The following is a 19,400-nucleotide window of genomic DNA, read 5'->3' as shown; positions in this document are numbered from 1 at the left end:
TGATAGGCTCTGTCCTAGATAGAGGAATTTTGCACTGTGGAGAGATATTTCCGTGGGCTGTGAAGTCTTCTATACCCTAGAGTCATACTGCATGTAATACTGGTGCTAAAGATAAACCAGTCATAGTTGGTTTCGGATATTTTATGACTGAAAGCAGAGAAGCGAGCACAGGCAGTCTATTCTCCTTCTAGCTTTCTTCTCTTAACTTCCAAGTTTTCCTGCCCATCCTTCTTCACTAAGGTTCCAAACGCCAGGGATCCAGGGCTCATTTTAACCTGTCTTCCTTCTCTTTCTTCTCTGGCATTCCCTGCTAGAATGTTTCCTACAACATTCCACTACTTGCTCCTATAAACCAGAAGGAAGTCATGTTGAGATCTCTCACCAGCGACTCAGCCGCATGATCCAGAAGGTTCCTCCCACACTCTACTCTGTAGGCCACCAGCTGCACCAGGACCTACAGCCCTGGAGCAGTAGAAAGAGCATGGGACACAGTTGCTGTGGAATTTGTGTCCCTTGAGAGTAGGTGCAGAGCAGTGGTTCTCCTGCTTTTTGGTGTCAGGACTCTTCAAAATTATTGAGGACTCCTGCAGGACTTTGGAGGTTATATCTATTGATATTGACTGTATTAGAAGTTAAAACAAAGAAATTTAAAATACATTCATGTAAAAATTAATTTCAAAATTACAATAACAAATCCATTCCATGTTGACATAGATAATATTTTTGTTATATGAAAAATAAATATATTTCATCAAAATAACTATATTTTCCAAAACATAAAAAATGTAGCAAGAATAGTAGCATTGTCTGACATTTCTATAAAGTTCTTTTATGTCCACTTAATAGAAAACAGCTGGATTCTCTTTAGTGATATCACGTAATTTGCAGCAACCTCTGGAAAACAGCACTGTAAATTTGGTATTATTATGAAAATTATTTTGAACTTGTGAACTCCTAAAAGGGTCTAAGGATCCCCAGGGTTCCCCCTTGAGAATTCTTTGTGTAGATGATCATCTACCAAAGTCAAGAAAGTTAGTGCTGGTGACCTGATGATTAAAGACAGCCTCATAACAGGAATGGAGCCCTGGTGGCACAATGGTTAAGCCTTCACCTGCTAATCAAAAGGTCTGCAGTTCAAACCCACCAGCCACTCCTTGGAAACCCTATGGGGCAGTTCTACTCTGTCCTATAGGGTCGCTACAAGTCAGAATCAACTGGGCAGCAATGGGTAATGAGGTAGCAGGAATGGGCAATAACTATGGGTCCATATTACTATTATTTAGAAAAAATAATTTTAAGGCAAGAATATGCTTTAGTACTATATTATCTAGAAAAAAAGTGGCAAGAACATTGATTGTATACACCAAGATACCACATCCTCTGAAGATTCCCAGTGTAGATTTTTCTTGACTCTCACTGGGCCCTCAGACCTAACTGGTCTACAGTCCCAAAGTTTCGGTTAGAATTCAAAATATGACCATCACTGGTCTTAACCTACCTCTGGTGATTCATGCTGCATTCATCAACAATTCCGTCTCTGTCCAAATAACAAGCCATTTGTCATTTCACCACAACACAACACAAACATGCAGCAACTGCACTGGAATTCACTTTTCCCGAGTCTTTTGTGCCCCTCCCCGCTCCAGGAAGGTAATGTGTGGATCACTTTCTGCCCTTCTCACCCCAGACGAGTAAGAAGTACCAAACTCGTCAGGAGCCAGAGAAGCCTGGGAACTGGTCTGTGGTCACAGGAATGCTATGTCTGCCTCTCTGAGGAGGTGAGGCTGAACTGAATTGCTAAGAAAAATGAAAACATTGTAGAACAAATCTCCTGCACAATTCAGATTGACTTGTGGAAATGGAAAATAGAATGAACATGAAGGTCAGGCAGAAAAAAGGGGACCCACTGCTGAACAAAGTGCCCACAGCCATCTTCTGCCCGAGAGCACCAACCTGGTCATACCTGGCGAGTTATTTCATTGGTTTCTTTTCCCATTCTAGGGTTTAGGCAGCCCAAAGTTGTCTTGGTGGGATTTAGATGGCCTGGTGGAACTGGGTCTTCCTTGTGCTAGTCTGTTTTGGTAAGAAAATGCTGTACCAGAAAAAAAAACAAAAGAACAGTTGCCATCACGTCAACCCCAACTCAGGGTGATCCCATGTGTGTCAAAGTAGAACTGTGATCTGTAGGGTTTTCAGTGGCTGATTTTTCTGAAGTAGATCTCCAGGGTTTTCTTCTGAAGTGCCTTTGGGCTCTCCAGAAACTCCAACCTTTCAGTTGGCGGCATTTGTACCATGCAGGGACTCCTAACACAAACCTTAGAAATCAGAGCTGCTGTCATTGTTTCCCCAGACCCATATTTTCTCAGAAGGATTAAGAGTTCTGGGATTAGTAGAAAGTACATTTTCCCTCTCAATGATAACAACTTGAAGTGGTAGGTTTAGCTCCAAACTAAGCATTTCTTTGGCAAGAATTTTATTGGGTAACTCAAGTATGACTCGGTGCGGGCTGTAGAAAGAGCCTAAGGTCTGAGGGTGTTTTCACTCACAGATTCTAAAACAGCACGTGATGCGTCTTTTCAGTCTGAGGAAAGGTGGTGCTTTGGATGGGACAAGCCTGTGGTTGTGATGCTGCTGAACACGCTGTTGGGGCGATCGATGACTCTAGGCGGTTGCCCTTCACTCAGGGTCTCTGTCCTCTGCTGCCAACCAGGCCTGCCCAGTGGGGTTTGACCTTGCATCAGGGCAGTAGCTGACAGGAAGCAAGGACAGCAGAGCCTGGCAGGCAGGGCAACTCTCAGGCATTAACGGATGGCAGAGACAGTGCTCCTCACCATGCCTTGGGGAGGCGACTGGGCAGTCAGCGGAGTATCACATTTCTGGCATCTGTTTCAGTCTAAGTAGGCCTAACCAGCAACTGCGCATGCTTACTGTAGGATTCAGATAACATTTGTGTAGCTGGAAAGCCCTCATTTGATACTCTGCTGTGATGTGGCTACCGCAAACCTATTACTTCCTTAAGACCAGGACTAAGTAAATGAAACTCTAATTTACTGTACTTTTTTCTCTGTTAAAATAATTCATGCTCAATATAGAAAATGAGGGAGCTGTGCTATTATTTTCACCACCACTTTCATCATTGAGTAATAGCAGAGGTGGATGGCGTAAAATAAAACAGGGAAGGGGAATCTAATAGTCATTGATGCCTCCTATGGGCATTGGTGGTTCAGTGGTAGGACTCTCACCTTCTACGTGGGAGGCCTGGGTTCGATTCCCAACCAATGCACCTCACGAGCAGCCACCATCTGTCTGTCAGTGGAGCCTCGTGTGTTCCTATGACGCTGAACAGGTTTCAGAGAAGCTTCCAGACTAAGAAAGACTAAGAAGAAAGGCCTGGAGATCTACTTCCAAAAAGTAGACAGTGAAAACCCTATAGATCATAATGGTCCGATCCACAACTCATCATGGGGGTGGTACAGGGCTGGGCAGCGTTTTGGTCCATTGAGCAAGGGGTCAGCATGAGTCTGGGCCAACTCAATGGCAGCTAGCAGCCACAACGTGTTCCTGGGTACCACACCAGGAAATGTATAAATGTTGTGGCATGTCATCTTTGCAAAGCTCCTCAACCAAACCCAAAACCCATTGCCATCAAGTCAATTCCAACTCATATCAGCCCTATAGGACAGAGTAGAATTGCCTTGTAGTGTTTCTAAGGAACACCTGGTGGATTCGAACTGCTGACCTTTTTCATTAGCATCTGAACTCTTAACCAGGCTCCATTATACCATTTTCTGAATGAGTAGATGGAATCCCTGAGAAGCGTGGCTGCAGGTCGGCCTCCAGACACACTGTGGTGTTTTGAAACCCAAAACCCAGTTCTAAGCTCTTCTCTTCTAAGAACACATCCCTGGTAAACCATCCAACCATCCTCTTTTCCCCAGACTCCCTCCCCTTTGTATAGGCCGTTTCTACATGTCTGCTGTACAATTTATTTACTTGTTTAACGCTACCTTGATACATTTATCCATCTGCCCATCTCAACTAGAACGTTCAAGAATAGGGCTACAGCATCTACTTCACCATGCCCTGAACATAGCAAGATAATGAATGAATGTTGAAAACCTGATTGGCTGTATTTGTGTGTCAGATTTCTCTGCATTGGACTTAAGGGTTTAGAGGCAGTTAAAGGGTAAACGTCCTCACGCTTCTGTCATGCACTCACTTCCCCAATAGCAGGCTTGATTTGCCAACCCCTGGTGAGGAAATCTGTACTTGATAGGGAAGCTACCGTGTTTGGGGGACCCGCAAAACCTTAAAGAAATGTGTAGACCACAACTACCATGGCCTCCAGCTGAGCTAGATGGTGCCGGCTACCACCACTGACTGCTCTGACAGGAATCACAATAGAGGGTCCCGGGCAGAGCTGGAGAAAAACGTAGAACAAAATTCTAACTCAAAAAGACAGACCAGACTTGCTGGCCTGACAGAGACTGGAGAAACCCCACTCCTCCAGCACATCTCTTCATCAGGTGTGCAGGGGTATTTTCAACAGGCGTGCTGCCCAGTAGACAGGCAGCTCCTCGAAGGCAGCTGTGCCCTCCTCTTCTATCTGCTCATGGAGCCTTAGACAGTGCCTGAGGCACACTCCAAACCAAAGAGAGTTTGGTTTTGGCTTTTTGGTGTGTTTAACTTCTTTTAAAGTGTTGCCCAGAGGCCCAAGGTATAGGAAACCAAAAAAAAAAAAAACCCAAATCCGTTGCCATTGAGTCCATTCCAGCTCATAGCGACACCATAGGATAGAGCAGAACTGCCTCATAGGGTTTCCAAGGAGCGGCTGGTGGATTAGAACTGCCACCTCTTGGTTAGCAGCTGTAGCTCTTAACCACTGCGCCAGCATAGGATGGAAGAAGGAAATTGTTTGTTATGTGAACCCTTACCTGTCCCTCTTTGATTTCATCCACTTTATCCAAACCAATAGTCATCGATTCTGACTCATGGCGACCCTGTGTGTTGCACAGTAGAACCATTCCACAGGGTTTTCAAGGCTGTGACCTTCTGGAAGCAGATTGCCAGCCTTTTCTTCCAAGGCACCTCTGGGTGGGTTCGAACCACCAACCTTTGGGTTAGTAGTCGAGCGCTTAAGGCCTGTGTGAATTTGCTTGACTGACTTAGCCGTCAAACGTGCTGACTGTGGAGAATCTAAATTCAGGGAAGAATGCAAGGCGTTTTCCAGTGGGATTTCTTTGTCTCAATTATCTTGGCATAAAATTCCATTCAAGTCTAATTTAGTCAGAATTAATGTGTATTTGTCAAATGAAGTAAAGCAGAATCGCCGAGTTCTTCATTAGGGTCCCCCGGTTAAAATTTTCTATCTCATGGAGTGCAGCAATCTAGGAAAAGGTCAGCAGACAAAGCGAAAGACGGACCCATCCTCCCCACATCCTGCCTTCACCCCCTCTCCAAAGACAAATGAAAAACCGCCAACCTCCCCCGGCCTCCCCCGACCCGCTCACGGTTTCCTTCCACTTCTCTGTCCCGCTCACTCCCAGGCAGACAAAATTCAAAGAACTGGAGTCTGCACTCTTCAAAGCTTCGTCTGCTTCTCATCTGTTTCCTAGATATGCCTGAGTCCTTAGATTTTAAAAAACGTCTGCCTGTCCCCGGCGGTAAGTGACAACATTGCATAAAGCAATTGTCACCTTTCTTTCCTGTTCCACCTGTCCCACGACTGGGTGCAGCTGATTTACCAGTAGTGAAAGGGACAGTGACCAGCAAAGGGGATTACAGTACATTCAGAGGCCATCAAAGGAGGCGAATCAGCCAAGTGCCAAGGGGGTATTGAATGGCAGAACCAGCTTAGAGAGGAAAAAAGAGACAGTTTCTGACATGATCCCTCTGCATCATAAGTCTGGGATTCTACCAGAAGCTTGACGACTGATTTTCTATTTTAGGTAATTTAACAGGTAGACACAGTTTAGTGGGTTTTGTTTATATTACTGTTCAAAACAAGACTGTTGTTATTAATAAAACCATTCTTTTGGCAGCAACCTAAGCTCTGAAAAATGCATATTCTAAATTGCTCCTATATACGTGTGTACAGAGTGGGAGGCTTGTGGGGGTGGTGCAGGGGGTGATGGGAAGACCCAAAGCCATAGAATACGGAGTGTTTTCTTCTAACGTAAATTGCATACTTCAGTATCTGGAGAAGAAATGTCATTTTTATTAAACAAATGTGCTGCATCATCGTGTAATATAATGAGGATTTTTGGCATGAATTTTAAAGATAAATGAACATGAGATGTCAAATAACATGATACTAGTGATAGCTGCTTCTGGTCAGCAGATTCTCCCTTTTTTCTCACCCCTGGGGGGGCCCCCTTAGCTGGTAGACCTCCAGGCAAAGAGGCTGCCAAGAAGCTTCTACCAGTTGTATTTATACACGGTCAAGAGAATTACTTTGCAATTTTCACTTGGAGGCACAAACACCAAAGCACTGGACTGCTAGCCTAAAGGTTGGTGCTTCGAACCCAACCAGAGGTGCCTCAGAAAGTCTGCTTCCAAAAAGTCACAGCCTCGAAAACCCTAGAGAGCAATCCTACTCTGCCCACATGGGGTCACCATGAGTCAGAATCGACAATAACAACACGTGATCATTTCTTCTGGGGAATTCCAAAGGGATCATTCCTTGGGTCCTGCCTTACCCCTTGTCTTGGATAGAATTATATCCCCCATCTCCCAAAATGTGTGTATTAACTTGGTTAGGCTATGATTCCCAGTATTCTATGGTTGTCCTCCATTTTATGATTGTAATTTTATGTTAGAAAGGGTTAGGGTGGGATTGTAGCACCCTTACCAGGTCACACCCCTGATCCAATATAAAAGGAGTTTCCCTGGGATGTGGCCTGCACCACTTATCTCTCAAGAGATAAAAGGAAAGGGAAGCTAACAGTTGGGAACCTCATACCACCAAGACAGCAGTGCCGAGAGCACAGTGTGTCCTTTGGACCTGAGGTTCCTGTGCTGAGATGTTCCCAGACCAAGGGAAGACTGATGACAAGGACCTTCCTCAGAGCCAATAGAGAGAGAAGGCCTTCTCCTGGAGCTAAAGCCCTGAATTTGGACTTCTAGCCTAATGGACTGTGAGAAAATAAATTTCTCTTTGTTAAAGCCATCCACTTGTGGTAATTTCTGTTATGGCAGCACTAGACGACTAAGACATCCCTCTTCACTATTTCTCTCTTCTGGCTAACTCTCCAAGTCTGAGCTTCTGCTGGTCCTCAAGGAAAGTTAATCAAACAAAAAAATCAAATCAAATGTATGGTGCATGAGTCATGCCTCCTCCCATTCCCCCCGTTTTTATACCACTCCCTGAAGTACTACCTTCTCTGAAGTGAGTCACAGGTGGTGGGCCTGAGAAATGACTGTGGTGCAGCCTGAGATGAGATGGTGGTGGGAGTTAGGAAGAGATCAAAACTCAATTTGTAGTATCTTTTTGAAAGATTTATAAAAAGGGTGAACTCAAAGTCCTAAGAAAAGTTGAGTGTGATTCATACTGTGTAAAAGGAAGAACTGGAAAGTTTCCCTTCACCTGCTCAGCCTTGGTGAAGATGGAAAACGAAAAATATGCCTTAAATTTTGAGGCAGAATGGCTTGTTGTAACAGCATCAGCTTTGGAGCTAGACAGATGAGTTCAAGCCCTGCCTGTGTCACTCACTAGCTGTGATTCAGGGCAAGTGATTTAGTCTCTTTGGTTCCCCACCCTCATTTCTAAAGTAGGGATAATGTGTTACCTTTAGGTGAAAGTTAAAGCTAGTATGGAAGAAAGGTCTGGCGATCTACATTGGCAATCTAAAATCAGCCAGTGAATACCCTGTGGATCACAATGGTCTGATCTGCAACTGATCATGGGGTTGGTGGAGGAACCAGGAAGTGTTTCATTCCACTGTGCATGGGTCACCATGAGTCAGGGGCCCACCTGATGGCACCTAACAACAAGAGCAAAGCTAATATATGTGAACTGTCTGACATACAACATTCATTAATTTACTCTTCGGATTAATTATCTATTTCCGTGTAACAAGTTACCCCAAAACTTAGTGGCTTCAAAGAACAAATATTTATTATTTCATAATTTCTATGGGTCACAAATCTGGGTACAACTCAGCTGGGTGCCTCAGGCTCAGGGTCTCTCCCAAGGCTCAGTGAAGGTGTCAACCAGGACTAAGTCTCATCTGAAGGCTTGATTGAAGGAAGATCAGCTTTTAAGCTCACTCGCATGTTGTTGGAAGCCTCAGTTCCTCGTAGGCTGTTGACCAAAGACATCAGTTCCTTGTCACGTGGGCCTCTCCATAGGGCAACTCACAACAAGGCAGCTGGCTTCCCTCAGAACGCCAAGGAAGAGAGCAAGAGAAGGCGTACAAGACAAAGCCACAGTCTTTTTGAAGCCTAGCACTTTTTTTTTTTGAGTCTTGGAAGTGATAGCTTTTGCCATATTCAATTTGTTAGAAGAGAGACACTATGTCCAGCCCATACTCCAGTGGAGGGGATTAAACAAGGGTGGGAATTCCTAAATGTGGGGATCACTGAGGACCATCTTAGACTCTGCCTACCACACTCTTGCATTCAACAGGTATTTATTAAGAGTCTACTGTTTTCCAGGCACTGTGCTAGGTGAGTAAGCACATAATAGTGGATAAAAGGAGACATGGTTCCTACCACCGTGTAGCTTATAAAGGCAGGTACAGACAATAACTCCTGTAAAATTGTGACTCATGAAGCTAAGATAACACATACCACAGGGACTGGGTCTAGTCAGGGTGGCCACTGAGTGCTTTCCTTAGAACATGATGTGTGAGCCCAGGTCTTATGTGAACAGGAGTAAGCTAGGAAAAGAAGGGACAGAAAATCATCCCAGGCAAAGCGAATAGCCTGTGCAAAGGCCCTGATTTCACATGATATTCTTAAAATTTTAATCCCAAATTAATGTATGACATGGGATTAACCTGGAAAATGTATTTACTTTCTGTGCTCATTTAATTTTATCTCAATACTCTTGATCAAAGTCAACAACAACGCAAGTCACAGAGGCATTTTGTTCTCTGACTTGCTTCATTTAAGAGCTGTGTTTCTGGAACTCAAACGCGCTCTAGGGCAGTGCTTCTCAAACTTTAATGGGCATTTGAATCTTGTCAGGATGTGGTTAAAATGCAAGTTCTGATTCGGTAGGTCTCAGCTTTGTAATTCAGAATGTGGTCCCAGGAACAGCAGCATCAGCATACACTGGGAGCTTAATTGAAATGTAGAATCTCTAGCCCCAGCCCAGAACTCTGGAGCTGGTGAGCACAGGGATCATCCGGAGAGCCTGAACTCCACCTGGAGAGATGCTGATTCTGTTGGTTTGGGTGGGGCCCAAGACTCTGCATTTCTAACAAGCTCACACTTGGAGTAGGACTGCTCTAGACTCCCACAGCTTGAGCTCTTATCCAGAGACATTCCAGAGAAGATCTAGAATGGAGGCTGCTATTTGGGTAGAACTTAAGGAAAGGTATCCATCCACTGATGGGAGGAAGTAGGAAGGACTCATCCCCTTTCCTCTTCAATTAAATCCTCGCTGATGGGAGTGAGAAAGAGCTGGAGGGAAAAATGCCTACATCCGGTGATTGCCCAGGGAAGTACAGACAGTATATTTCTACTAGGGAGCCTCCAGGGACCATAAGGACCTGCTGTGAATTAGCAGCCAAGACTTATTTTCACTCTTACAGCTACATATCTTGTGGACACATTTCAACCTGAGTAATAATTTTTATTTCTTTGAATACCGAAATGTCCCTGGAAGACCAACAGGACATAAGCAATGTGACGTTGAGGTCACGGAACTAGACATACTCTCAAAAGAGCTAGAAGAGAATTCAGTTCTACCACTTAACTGGAATGTGAAACTCTGGACAACACACTAATCCTTCAACTTCAGTTTTCTCATATTTAAAGGGAGAATAATACCAGCCTCGACTACCTAACAGGATGTCTGTAAAAATCAAAGCAATGAGGGCTCTTCCTCTTCCTTTTCTCGCCTTTTTCTCCCTTCCCTGTCCTCCTTCCTATTCCATTCCTTCCCCTTTCCTTCTCTGAAACCCAAGAGGGGCCAGGAGGGCATCCTTGAGGGACAGCAGGCTGGAGAGAGGTGATAAAGACCAAGTGGGATCAGGAGAATCTCCTGGTGGTTGTGTGGGGTGGGGTGGGGGGCTGGCTCAGGGTGTCACAGCCTGAAAGGGGTGAGCAGGAATCCAGGTACAGTGGAGGTGGGGATGGCCCCCCAACTACAGGAAATTGGCTGCGTAGAGGGAGAATGATCAAATAAATAAATATATTAAAGATAAGGTGCCAGGATCTCCCAGTTAGAGAAAGGAGTCACCAGTATGGAAAGGGAGACAACTAGAATGGGCTTTGTGGTGTTGGAGTAGAGTTTTTTATAGGGTTGCTTTCAGTCAGAGTCGACTCGACGGCAAGGGATTTTTGGTATAGGTCAAAGGGGAGTCCCTCGGTGGTGGAAATGGTTAAATGATAGACTGCTAACTGAAAGGTTGGTGGTTCAGATCCACCCAGAGGCACCTAGGAAGACAGGTCCGCTGATGTGCTTCTGAAAGGTCACAGCCTTGCAAACCCATGAGTCGGAATCGACAGCGACTAACAACAACAATAACATAGAAACAAGTATAGACAGAATTGCATGAATGTGTAAACGTGTGCATGTGTGGGGGTGGGTGGCTGTTCCCTAGCTCTGTCCATTAAGAGGGCCGTGTATCAGCACCATTTCAATAGTAGGAAGAACGCTTAGAACCCATATCTTGGCTTCCAAACACCACCTTGGAATACTACTGAAACATTTGAGGGCTCCTTGGGGAATGACTGGTTCCATGACTGGGGCAGGAGAGTATAAGATGAGCCTTACTGTACCAGAAAGTAAGACAGTGTTCACAGAATGACGGAAACACAACAAAAAAAGACACCAAAGGAGCTCCCACTGATCATATCTGAGACAATTTAAGCATCAAACTAGATAACGATAGCAACAAATTCTAACTTACCAAATAACATAGGAAATCATGGGTCCATAAAGATATGCATGAAAAAGTAAAAGTTTGATGAGAAGTGGGCTATTTAGATTGCCCCCAATTACCTTTCCACAAAATATTTATGAACTGTAAAGAGAAAAAAAATAACTTTACGGTGGAGAAGCCTGACAGACACCACCTTCAACAAGTGGTCATATTGAATATCAGCAACAATGCGGCCAATTGCAATGATACACCACCTGACAGCGTGAATGAGAAGACCATGGCATCACTTCTGTGATATTCTTGCCAAAGATGCATAACCTCTGTCTAAGCATGGAGAAATATTAGACAAACCCAGCAAGAACATCCAGCAAAATAGCTGATCTAAAATCGCCAGAAATGTCAAGGTCACGCAAAACAAGGAAAATGGCAGATTGAAGACTTAAGAGACGTGATAACTAAATGCGATGTGTGATCCTGGACTGTATGCATTTGCTATAAATGACATTATTAAGACAACTGGAAAAATGTGAATGAGGTCTCTATATTCCACAGTGGTGAGGTATTAGCATTACTCTTCTAATTTAGGTGGTTGCATATGTATGGAAAACCTGGTGGCGTAGTAGTGAAGTGCTACGGCCGCTAACCAAAGGGTCGACAGTTCAGATATGCCAGGCGCTCCTTGGAAACTCTGTGGGGCAGTTCTACCCTGTCCTATAGGGTCGCTATGAGTTGGAATCGACTCGACGGCACTGGGTTTGGTTTTTGGTATTGTGGTTATGTAGGAGAATATCCTTGTTTGTAGGAAATACAACTCTAGTGATCACTGTTGATGGGGCATCATGTTGACAACTCACAAATGATTCGGAGAGAAAAGTTCTTTGTTCTGTAGTAATTGTAACTTACCTGTAAGTTTGAGATTTTTTTTTTTTTCAAACAATGATGCACTTCAATGTGATCAGTATGTCCTGAGAAACACAAAGCAATCCACAAAGGACAGGTGGAATGACATCGTTCTCTGCTCCTCCATCTGCCCTTTGCTCCATGTAAAGCCATCACCACACCCTTTTATTTATACTTTCAGAGTTCTGGGCTCTGTCTCTGCCTTCACTGTCAATATCATCACCCGTTTCAGGCTCTCGTCACCGCTCAACAGAACCGTGGCAATATTCTCCAAGTAGTGCTTCCTGTCCCCAGCGTCAGCTTCTCTTTCTCTCTGTCCACCTTCCTCCCAACCACTTAGCCCTGTTCCCCCTACCACAGACTGGGTGATTTTTCTACAATGCAGACCTGTTGTGTCACCATTTAGCTCCCCACTTCCCATACAGGAAGTCCCAGTTCCTCACACATCACTTATTCTGGTCGTAGCCTGTCCTTCAGATTCTTCTACTTCTGCTCCCTCCTCCCCTCCTGATTTAAGCAACAATGAACAATTCATCATTCCACGAACCCACCAGTACTTTCCTGCTTCTGTAGTACCTCAGTAATACTATGTCCTCAGTTTTCTTATTCATAAAAGACTCTTGCTCGACCTTCCAGATACAGTTCAAATGTCACTTCCTTTGGGAAGCCTTCCCTGACCTGTAGCCCCCAACCTCAGCAAAGTGAATGACTCCTTCCTTTAGGCTCCAATAACTCCTTGTAAAATTCTCTCTCATGATAACTATCATCGTTATGTAATTGCTTGCCTTGTTGTATTGTTCCTCATTAGACTGTGGGCTCCTTGGGAGCAGAAACTATGCCTTAATGTTTGTCACCAGCACAATGCCCAGTATTCGGAAACCCTGGTGGCATAGTGTTTAAGAACTATGGCTGCTAACCAAATGGGATTGTTCTACTCTGTCCTATAGGGTTGCTATGAGTCGGAATTGACTCGACGGCAACAGGTTTTATTGGTATTCAATAAATACATGTTGAATATGTTGATGTGGTTGTACTTTGCTGTTTGTACAACTTGCTCTTCAGGCAAGTGGCAGCACTGTTGTTGAAATTCCTCTCTCCTTCTTGGATGGGATGGCCTGAAATGGCCGGACGAGAATTTGATGGGTCTGGGGCATGCACAGTCACAGTAAAGTAAGAAATTTTCTCCCCGATACTAAGATTTCCTTCCTTCCTTCCTTCCTTCCTTCCCTCCTTCCTTCCTTCCTTCCTTCCTTCCTTCCTTCCTTCCTTCCTTCCTTCCTTCCTTCCTTCCTTCCTTCCTTCCTTCCTTCCTTCCTTCCCTCCTTCCCTCCTTCCCTCCTTCCCTCCTTCCCTCCTTCCCTCCTTCCCTCCTTCCCTCCTTCCCTCCTTCCCTCCTTCCTTCCTTCCTTCCTTCCCTCCTTCCCTCCTTCCCTCCTTCCCTCCTTCCTTCCCTCCTTCCCTCCTTCCCTCCTTCCCTCCTTCCCTCCTTCCCTCCGTCTCTCCCTCCCTCCCTCCCTCCTTCCTTCCTTCCTCTTTTTTCCCTCCCTCCCCCCCTCCTTCCTTCCTTTCTTCCTTCTTTTTTTTTTCTGGGCAATCCTGAAGCACTTAGAAATATCATGTTTTTTTATTCTTTCCCCACATGAAGAAAGACTCTGATAAAGTCTTCTCTGGCTCTCTGCCCTCTGCAGAGTGGGGCAGCCTGGTCCAGCCAGGGCCCAGCTGGGCAGCCAGAGTGTACAGCAGTGGTACAGAGGCTACAGCTGGAGTGGGCCCTGCTTATCCTGTCAGTAGGGGTGCCAGGATGCAGAATGAGCCAAGCCTAAAGATGTGTGGAAGGCCAAGGTCCAAAATGCTGACAGGAGAGCCAAGTCTTTCACCAAACCTGGCAGGAGCCAGAGACAGGTGTCAGAGAGAGCGTAGGAGCCAGGAGTTTGGAGGAGGGAACTGAGGACGGAGCATCAGCAGAGCAGAGGGCAGGGGCGTCATGAGGGATAGCCTCAGATTCAGCTGGCATATAGCCCTGGTGCTGGAGAGCTGGCAGAGGCACAGTGGGTACCGGGGTGGGTTAGTAGACTCACTTAACGTCTCCAGAGTGGGTCAGATGCAAAGAACCGTAAGTTATCAACATTGTTGTTATTGTTGGCTGCCGTAGAGTCAATTTGCGACTCATAGTGACCCCATGTGACAGAGTAGAACTGCCCCATAGGGTTTCCTTGGCTATAACCTTGATGGGAGCAGATCACCAGGTCTTTCTCTTGCAGAGCTGCTGTGTGGTTTTGAACTGCCAATCTTTCGGTTAGCAGAGCCAAGCACTTAACCACTGAACCAACCACTAGGGTCCCTTAAGTTGTCAGGAAGGCTTCTGATATTATCATTAATGTTTCTTTTTAGATTGTGTTAAAGTCCATCTTGCTTTTTGTGGCATTTCATTTATCAGAAAGGCATCGATGGAGTGAATCCTAATGTTATTCTCCGAGTGGGCTAGTCATGTGTGTTGGGAACTAGGTGATAAGGCCCTGCTGAGCCCTGCTCAAGAAGGCAACGATATATCACCTAAGACATCAAATCCCAGCCCAGCACCACTGGGAGTCACCACACAGTCAAAGTAAAATTAATTTGCAAGTTTGTCGAATAGAAGCTTATGCAGTAGAGGTATATCTGTCTTAAGCTAACCCAGAAACTAGAGAGTGATTCATCCCATCAGCAACAACAACAACTAAAAGATTCACAATAGGAAATTGTTTTATAGAATGAGCTGCCCACACTTATTTAAAAAGAAATCAAAGTAGGAAAACTGTGACATGCACGCGAATGACAGGGGAGACATCTACAGACGTTGATTACACCCATCCCACATGTCTGGGAGAGACGTGAGCCACTCTTACAAAACCAAACAATCCAACAACTGAAGCTCACAGAGTTGGAGAAGCCTTGATTCCAAGCTTCTGATTCAGGAGTGCAATTCTGACATTTAAAAAGAAAATCCTCTTTTTTTTTCCATTAATTCAATATTTATTGAGCACCTACTAACTGGTTTGGAAACCCTGGTGGCGCAGTGGTTAAGAGTCCGGCCGCTAACCAAAAGGTCAGCAGTTCGGATCCACCAAGAGCTCCTTGGAAATCCTATGGGGCAGTTCTACTCTGTCCTATAGGGTGTCATGATTGGAATTAACTCAGTGGCAACGGGTTTGGTTATTTTGGTTTACTAACTGGTTTGGCACTGAGAATAAGTGCAAGTAATATTTACTCTTACCAAACCTTATTCTAGTAGGGGAGACAGACAAAATACAAACAGACCAAAAAAAAAAAAAAATGTAAAGTTGCAAATTGTGGTAAACATTGTGAAGGAAACAGCCAAGTAGTTTGAGATGTGTGTTACAGGGAGACTGGTGAGTGTGCTACGTCAGATTGAGTGGCCGAGAAGATCCCTCTGAGGGGTAACATTTGAGTTGAGACGAGATCAACCGTTAGGAACCAGGTATGTGATAAATGAGAGCATTTCATTCTAAGAGCAATCAGAAGCCACTGAAGGGTTTTAGGCATTGAAGGTTACCCTTGATCATAGCCGAATCAAACTGGAGAGACCATTAGCACACTGTACCAGTTGTCCAGGCAAGCAATAATAATGGCCTGGATCGAGACAACAGGAGACATGTGGATAGATTGAGATATACTTTGGAAATAGAATTAACAAGTCTGCTAATGGGCTAGAGATGGACTTGAGGAAAAGGGAAAACCAAGAATGGCTTTTAGGCTTCTCAGAGAGCAACTGCTTCGTGCCATTTCCTGAAATGGGGGAGATATGCAGACACACAGCTTATGGAATTTGAGTACAGGGAAAGTCAAGAGTTCATGGTAGGTGTTAGATGTCTGTGAGACATTCAAGTTAAGACGACTCAGTATGGAGTTTAGAATGAGCTCAGCTAGCTCTGAAGAAAAAGAAAATTCATGTGTGTAACCATGTAGATGGTAGTTGGCTTATCTCAGGGCCAATCCACTTACTCTTCAAGTGTTTGGACATCTTTCTCAAGACAGAGTCTTGGAGGTGACATATCTCTATTGTACTAAGGATTATTGTGTTAATTACATGCAAGGTGTCTTAGAAAGTACACAACTGTTATGAATTGCTGAAGTTTTAGAGGTATCAGGCACTTTACTTACATTATCCCATTTAACCTTTACAATGTTACAAGGCAGAGAGGGCAGATATGAGTACCCTAGAGGAGCCCTGGTGGTCCAGTGGTTAAGGTCTTAGCTGCTAACCAAAAGGTCAGTAGTTCGAACCCACCAACAGCTCCACAGGAGAATGATGAGGCAGTCTGCATACATAAAGATTACAGCCTTGGAAACCTTATGGGGAAGTTCTACTCTGTCCTATAGGGTCTCTATAAGTTGAAATCGACTTGATGGCATAGGGTTTTAGAGAGCAGATAAGGGAGTGGAAGTTCAGGAAGACTAAGTGACTTGCCTACAGTCACACAGCTGGGATGTTGCAAAGCTGGGAGTGGAACACAAGCCTCTTGAGTCTGGGTCATTCTCCTTCCTTCCTGGACTTTTTTCCTCTCGGTAACAGCCTCTTATGAGACACTGGATGGTGGAAACAGTTAAGCACACCACGACTAGCCAAAACAGTTGATGGTTCAAACCCACCCAGACATACCTCAGAAGACAGGCCTGGTGATCTTCTTCTGAAAGGTCACAGCCTGAAAACCCTATGGATTACAGTTCTACCCTGACACACGTGTGGTCATCATGAGTTGCAATCAACTCAACAACAACAACAGTCTCTCATCTACCCCTCATTGGAGAGCAAGTTCTATTGTATTACAACAGTATAGTAGCTGTGTGAGTTGGAACTTGGGGCAGGTTACTGACTGACTCTGAGTCTCCATTTATTCAATTATAAAATGGTCTACCCAACATGCAGAGTTGTTTTAAAGATTAGAAATACAGGAAGTATGCTAAATAAAGGATATATAATATAAATTACATGTAATATATAATTTTACATACATAGGTCCACATATATGCCTGTAAAATGAGGTATTATACAAGCATTAAGGATGACTGTATAGAATTACTTGTTTTCAAGTTTTAAAGATTTTTAAATTATAAAATAGTTCAAATAAAGACAAGTACATCCAAACAACACAAGGGATTGGTTTACTGGGTTAAAAGACTTAGGGCCATAGTCAAGATGGACAACTTAATCAATTGGCATAACAGTTCATAAAGATAATGTCCTATGTCTTAGTTTAGTGAGTAGCAACTGGGGTCTTGAAAGCTTGTGAGTGGCCATCTGAGATACAACGATTGTTCTCTACTCATATGCAGCAAATGGGAATTATGGAAACCAAAGGCTCAAAGAAGAAACTAGTCCAGAGGAATAATAGCCCCAAGAACCACGGCCTCTTCTAACCTGAGACCAGAAGAACTAGATGGTGCCCAGCTATCACTACCAACCATTCTAATCAGGGACACAATAGAAGGTCCCGGGGAGAATGAGAGAAAAATGTAGAACAAAATTCGAATTCCTAAAAAAGGCCAGACCCAATGAACCAACAGAGACTAGAGGAACCCCCAAGGCTATTGCCCTAAGGTACTGTTTGAATTAGAAGTGAAGCTATTTCTGGGGGTCACCTTTCAACCAAATAATAATATAATAAACAATATCATCCGTGAGTAATGTGCTACCTTAAACAATCAACTATATGAGACCAAACAGTCAACATTTACCCGAAAACAAAGATGAGCAGGAAAAGAGGGAAAGGGAAGCTAGATCAACAGAAACAGAACAAATAAAACAGAAATAATGAGAATGCTGACACATTGTCAAAATTATAACCAATGTCTTGGAACAATTTGTGTAAAACTTGTTGAATGGGAACCTAATTTGCCTCATAAACTTTCACCTAAAACACAATAAAATATTATTTAAAAAAAAAAGGTAAGTACAGATTATTGTATGGCATCTCCATACCCAGTACCCATATTTAAACATGTTAATATTTTATATTTTCCACCACAAATACCTCTTTTTGTATTAAGAAATAAAACACTGTAGAACTATACCCGCAACTAAAACACCACTCTTCTCTGCCTTTTCCTCTTCAAAGATAATTCATGTCAGCCTGTATCTTCTTCATTCTTGTTTTTGTACTTTTACTGCGTAGATGTATATATGTAAGCATTTCATAGCACTGTTAAATGCATTAAAAATGTTTACATAAATTATACTATACATATTCTCTTACAGTTTGCTTTTCTTCAATGTATAGAACATATAAAGGTCCCATGTGCCGGAGACCAGGCTTAGAATTTACATATGTTCTCTCATTCAGTCTTTATAATGAGCCTAGAAGGTATGTACAACTGCCCCATTTTACAGGAGACTAAAGCTCAGAGACATTAAGTCACTTTTCCAAGGTCACACAGCTAGTAAGTGTCAGAGATGAGCCAAGATTTGAATCTTCCCCCCAAATCTGTGGTCTCCGTCATTGGGGTCATTCATTACACTCATTCATTTCCGTGACATGTAGATGAGATTCTCTACTTGGCGTTTCTTTTCCCTTTCCTTTAAAGTCCTAGCAGATTTGACTGTGTTTTCCAAAAGCCCTCACTTCTGTCTTTTTTGGTTTTCTTTTTTTTTTTTTCAGACAACTCACCGGGCAGTGAGAAGAGAGCATTTCCATCAGCAAATGGCTTTCTCAGAATGCTTTCTCATTTGTGATTATGTTTCTGTGAAAATAGGTCTGTTGGCAGTCTATTGTGATACAGCAATCTTAGTACTTGTTGCCATCAAGTCAATTCTGACTCATAGTGACCCCGGACACAGTAGAACTGCCCCACAGGGTTTCCAAGGAGCAGCTGGTGGATTCGAACTGTCAACCTTTTGGTTTGCAGCCGTTGCTCTTAACCACTGTGCCACCAGGGGTCTGACCTTAAACCTTAGAAGCATCAAACAACAACTGTTTCATGATTTTTCACAGTTCTGTGGGTGGACTTTTCAGCTGAACAACTTTTTTGTCTCACTTGGAGTCTCCCAGTTTCAGGCAGATGGCAGCTGGGGCTGGAGAATATGAAGACTAGACTAGCATGCTGGGGTGATTGAGTCTCTTTCCCTCCCCATGGAGCTCAGGACCTCTTCTGTGCACACAACCTCTCCGTGTGGTCTTCACTTCTGACCTCTCCAGCTGGACAGCCAAACATCTTACATGAGACCTCAGTGCTCCAAAAGCACAAAGAATGAAGTTGCCAGACTTTCTTAAGGCTTAGGTCCAGAACAAGCACAGCGTCATTTCTGCCACATTGTATAGTTTAGAGAAGGTGTCAGGCCCAGCCCATACTCCATGTGGGAGGGAGACGCAAGGGCCTGAGTACTGGGAAGTGCAGGTCACCCAAGGCCATCTTTGGAAGATAGCTACCACAATGGGAAAACTTAGGACG

General features: G+C 44.0%; 1 non-coding gene across 1 annotated transcript; it reads left to right on the top strand.

Annotated features, from left to right (window-relative positions):
• The first annotated feature begins 3,212 nt into the window (after window positions 1-3,212).
• TRNAR-UCU (transfer RNA arginine (anticodon UCU)) lies at window positions 3,213-3,283 on the top strand. The gene has a single exon. It is a non-coding gene; the product is annotated as a tRNA-Arg (tRNA).
• The last annotated feature ends 16,117 nt before the right edge of the window (window positions 3,284-19,400 follow it).

Source organism: Elephas maximus, chromosome 22 (assembly GCF_024166365.1).
Source record: "Elephas maximus indicus isolate mEleMax1 chromosome 22, mEleMax1 primary haplotype, whole genome shotgun sequence".
Taxonomy (NCBI): Eukaryota; Metazoa; Chordata; class Mammalia; order Proboscidea; family Elephantidae; genus Elephas; species Elephas maximus.
The sequence above is the reverse complement of the archived record's forward strand: the minus strand, read 5'-3'. Positions and strand labels throughout refer to the sequence as shown.